At 34.6% G+C, this 5,461-nt stretch overlaps 1 protein-coding gene and 1 long non-coding RNA gene across 12 annotated transcripts in view; one reads left to right on the forward strand and one right to left on the reverse strand.

Moving 5' to 3' along the window:
* Positions 1-5,461, forward strand: part of LOC128247032 (glutamate receptor ionotropic, NMDA 2B-like) — a 1,034,258-nt gene that overhangs the window by 722,963 nt on the left and 305,834 nt on the right. The gene's annotated exons all lie outside the window — the stretch shown is intronic.
* The window catches only part of LOC128247033 (uncharacterized), a 4,136-nt gene continuing 2,123 nt past the window's right edge, over positions 3,449-5,461 (reverse strand). The window contains exon 2 of the long non-coding RNA XR_008263448.1: positions 3,449-3,686. This is a non-coding gene — a long non-coding RNA (uncharacterized LOC128247033). The remainder of the gene's footprint in view (positions 3,687-5,461) is intronic.

Genomic DNA, 5,461 nt, shown 5'->3' on the forward strand with positions numbered 1-5,461 from the left:
ATATATATATATATATATATAGAATGGTGGTGCAACAAGGCACCAATGTTTACTGGAAACAGCAGTCGATAATTTTATGACGATATAGTAAAGTTTCACTGTATATATTCTGGCAAGGATGGATGCGGGCAGCGAACATTAAAAAAATTCATCTTACCTCTAGAAAGAACATTAGATAAATGAACAACTCAGAATTGGAGAATCTAGGACCTAGGTTTCGGACTCTTCAAATTACGCTTGCTATTGTAAATTTTATTAGTCCTCCTCAGCTAGATTCACCGAGAGAAAATTTCAAATGTTGCTATATTATTTTACTAAGACAAGGGAGCGAATTGGCAAAAGCTTTAGAGCGTCAAGAGAATAACTTGCGGCTCATTACCTTCTGCAATGCGACCGCACAGTAGTCAACAATGATTTTACCTTTCACGATCCTCGGACAAAATTTGCAATCAATATATGTATTAATATTCTCCTTAAAAATCATGGATTTTGCAAATCATATTTATAATATCCTCTATATGGTAAACACAAGTAAAGCATGATGTATGCGGAAACATACGTAGCAATGTATTAAATGATTTATAATTTTAGATCGAAATGTTCTTGTTATTACTATAGATAGATAGATAGATAGATAGATAGATAGATAGATAGATAGATGGATATACACACACAAATATACTTGCAAATGTATGTAGATATGCGTAGATGCATACATCTCTCTCTCTCTCTTTCTGTATATATATATATATATATATATATATATATATACACACACGCAACATTTGCTGGCGTAAACTTTGGGAAAACATCTAATTACACTTTAATATAAACACATACATTATTGAGTAGGAAATGTCTTTAATATATATTAGTGTCTAGACAGAGAATGTCGTCGAATGACTCTCAAACTCTGTCTCAATTGAGCAGAAACTAACACAAGCAACACACATACACAACACACACCTACTTACGCTCATATCCTCCCTTTCCACATACGTGCACACACATATAATCAGCATACATACGCACACATTTAATTTATCGCTACAATCACCACGTTTTCTTTTACTTCACCATTATGTAAGAACGTTTTTCGTTTTTGTTTTGTTTTTGTTTTTTTTTTGGAAATAAAATTACATTATCCCAATAATAACGCTGATGCTGACTTTTATAATGATGGTGTTGAGGAATAGGAAGGAGGAGGAGAAAGGCGAGAGGTCGAAACGAAGCGTTTGAGGAGGTGGAGAATTAAAAGAATGAACAAATCTTGTTGTTAAAATGCAACACCCATACATAATATATGAGCACATATCTTATATGTACACACATGCGCATAAGTATCTTAGCAGTCACTTACTGTTATTCCTGTATTATATATATACATAAGTATACACATATTCATCGAGCTATTAGTAAAAATATACACAAATATCGTTATATAAAAACGCTCTGAGATTGATTTCCATTTTGAGAAACTAAGTACGTTGCCTTGGTCTTAAGTTTTCTATTGCAGTTCCAATCACATTTAGGATACATTATAAGAATATTAAACTGAATCAAGTTAAGAGCTATTACTTTTATGTTATCGGCCCTTGGATGATGAAACAGAAAATACAACACGTAAATTGAGGAAACTATGTAACAAGACGTGTGGTTTGATTGACATATTAGCAATTCTTTTAAATCTCTATATTTTAAGAAGCTGATATAAATGCTGGTTGGTTGAGTTTCCGAGTCACGCTCAACATCGTGAGGCGAGAGTTGGGGACATACTAGGCTTAGTGACAGGTAGTGAGTGAAAGAACACTACTTGCACTCACGAAAACACAGTGCGAGTGAATCGTAGTGTCGGAGGATGTGAGTAAATGACAAATTATTATGGGGAGCGTTATACAAATTTGTTTTACTTAATTTATTTTAAAGTAATCAATATATTTCTTTTGAAAATTGATATTTCTTACATCATTTTATATAAGTACCTAGACTTTCAACATTGGTTAAATTATCATTATTTTATGTATGCCACATTTTTTGATATTATCCATTATGGCAAAGTATACTACCAAAGAGACCAGTCATGTGACGGGAAACTTTCTAGTAAAAGTAATAACTACTTAGGTATTTAGCTTGTTTCAAGAATTGTTTCCAACTGTGCCTAATTGCTGATAGCTTAGGCGCGAAGCTTGAATAATGATTCAATTAAATTTACCAGGGAAACTTGATTGGTACTGTATTTTATCGACTCTGAAAGGAAGAATTCAAGGTGACCTCGGAGGAATTTGAACTCAGAACGTAAATACGGACGAAATGCAGCTAGGCATTTTGTCAGGCATGCTAACAATTATGTCATGTCACCACATTAATAATAATAATAATAATAATAATAATAATAATAATAATAATAATAATAATAATAATATGCCCTGATGCAATACCAGTCATAGGCTCTCATGGCTTCTCATCTTAACTGATTGGAAGTGTTATCACGTACATAGGTGTGTCTTGGTATAAAAGATGGGCTACAGCAAATATTATGCTTAAAACCACAGATTTGCTAGTCAGTTGCTTGACCTTAACCAGTTGAGCATGTTCCTTGGTGGCTGACGATATGTGCATCTCTGATCATGAGCAGAAGTAGTTGGGGAACATCATAGCCATGTGTTGAGAGGAATTCTTTGGGGTTTGAATAATTCACCCCTCGAAGCATGGGCCTTTTGCTCATCACCCTTAAAACAAACCTTATTCAGGGACATTTTCAGCGGGATGGGCTACTCGCTGTTTATCTTGATATTAGATCACCATTTCGTGCACATATGGTTGTGATGCATGTTCCTGGTGTACCCTTATCGGACGGGTAGTCATGGTGGGTATATTGGGCTTCGTATATTTTACCCCAGTGTCACTTTGATCGCACGTGCTGCTTCCTCACTCAGTAAGAAGAAGAAAAAGAACCCTTCTTACTATAATAGTGATAGCTTTATTCAAAATCGCAACTTGGGTGGCCACTTTCCTTATCTCCTGCATATATATATATGTTATATGTTTATTATACCATACCTTGATACTGTGTGGACTAAGATCCCTGTTGACAGGCTGCTGGTATTTATAGAGTGTTAAACAGTTAAACACTTTCGGTATGCAAATAAGGGGCTCCTTAATAGAGTAAGTGCTATATTTGTTGAGTATATAAACAGTTTGGCTGCTTGTCTTTCTGGAGACTGTCCGAATGATGTAGACTCTCCTAATGAGACCCCCCCAAATCCATTAAGGTTGCTGGACTTCTTTTTTTAGTCTGCGGAGACATGGCTAAAATTTACGTGTTTATAATTATACCATATGTACGTATGTATGTATGTGTGTATGTAAATGTGGGAGGGTGTATGTATGTATGTCCCCAGTTTAGGAACTGCAATTATCAAGTTTGAATAACCTGTCGATAAACATCTTCTGAGGGAAGATTTTATTCAAAATCTTGGGTAAATGCTAAGCATACATATATAGAAAGGCATGGTGAAGTCCAACCTGGCGATATTTCGAATCAAAAGTTAAAGAGGGATAACAAAATACTGAAATCCTAATCCTGCCTCTGAAATCTAATCCGGCCAGTGTTGTTGCTTGAACTAAATCGTCTTCCGATCTTCTAGTGATGCCAACAAAATATCTGTCATAGTCCAGCGCAACATCTGAGGGAGAAAATAATACAATTGTCAATAGACGGAATGACAACAAAGAGTGTTTTATATAATAAAGAGTGACGTCGCTGCTATGACAGGATCATATTGTCATTTTGTGAATGCAAAATGTATTTGCTTTCTGCTAACGCTCGATCGGAGCCAGTCTGACAAGAGCAATAGCAACAACAGAGACCAACATACTTTTGAACTGTTTACTTTTAAATCAAACGAAGGAATTTAGAGTTATATGTCATTTTCTACATCTCCTTCTCGCTCCTTACTTTCGAAAATATTTATTTTCTTCTCTGTCATCTTTTGTTTCTTCCCCATCTCTTTTTCTTTTTCCTCCATTTTCTAGAAGTACAACCAAAACCAAATCCTAAAACCTGAGTGACTGAGTTTTATCAATTCTTGATTTGAAGAAATGCTTTTTTTTTTCATTTCAAAAAGATAAAGGAAACGAAGCTAAAAGAAAGTAGAATTTGTTAAGAAAAAGTTCGAAAGAAACTGACGTCTTCTTTATGATACTTTATAAAGTGACTACTTTCTGAGAGTTTAATTAAAAACAGACGGAATCTCTTCATGTGAGATGTATTTCATGATGTCAAAATTGATACATTTATTAAAATACTGGGGCAGAATTTTGAAACAGACTAATCAACTTGGATTTATATTCGGTCCAGTCGTGTTATTTTATTCCATTTTGTTTTACATAATTTTCAACCATTGCCGTATTTATTATCAGATATAGACCACTTGTTTCAATTTTATGTTGATTCTAATGCAGTGTATTGAATATTATTGTGCATGTGTAGGTGTATGAGAGTGATAGACAGATAGTTAAATATTAAGAGAAGAGGAGAGAGAAGAAAGAGAAAGAAAGACTTAGGGAGAGAGAACGAGAAAGAGGGGGAGCATTTCTGTATGTTTGTGTGTAAGCAACCGCAGTGTTTTGTACGTATTTAGAGTTGGAATGCCTCTTTTCTTCTTTATTTATTTATTTATTTATTTATTTCTATTGGTGTTTTTTTATATTCATTTTGGTTTTTATGTATTTTGGTTTGTGTCTTTTTTGTTTTCTTTTTATCTCATTCTCCGAAATGGGATTGAATATTTAATGACAGAATAGCAATCAAAAATGTTATCTTCGCTGAAATTCAAAAAATCGCATCACCATAATAACCCTCATGATAATTACCATCGTCATCGTCATCATCATCATCAGCAGCAGCTACAACAACAGCAACAGCAACAGCATGGACATCATCTTCGTCATTAACTTAATCAACATTATCAGCAGCACCATCATTAACGTCAACTTTATAACCGTCATCATCAACGTCATCATCATTAGTGTCGTCATCAGTATCCATATCGACTACATTATTGATTGTTGCCATCATCATCATCATCATCATCATCATCACAATTATTCTTATCCTCATCCCCATCATCACAAGCACCATCATCATGAACGTCCTCGTCGTCATCATAGCAGTAGTAGTAGTAGTAGTAGTAGTAGTAGCAATCACCAGCCTCCGTCCTCATTAGACCCATCATCATTCTCATTATACATGGCGGCGACGTCAGCAGGTAATAATGAGTTTTAATTTTACAACAGATTACCGGATATCCGATTTTAGTATTATCAAAGAAAACGACAAGGGCAAAAAGAAGAAATTCTTGCCTATCCCACCCCCGTACCAACTCACATATAAACCTACACATAGATATCCCCACATACAGATGCATACATATACGATGCATATATATATATATATATA

Source organism: Octopus bimaculoides, chromosome 2, assembly GCF_001194135.2.
Source record: "Octopus bimaculoides isolate UCB-OBI-ISO-001 chromosome 2, ASM119413v2, whole genome shotgun sequence".
In the NCBI taxonomy this organism is placed as follows: domain Eukaryota; kingdom Metazoa; phylum Mollusca; class Cephalopoda; order Octopoda; family Octopodidae; genus Octopus; species Octopus bimaculoides.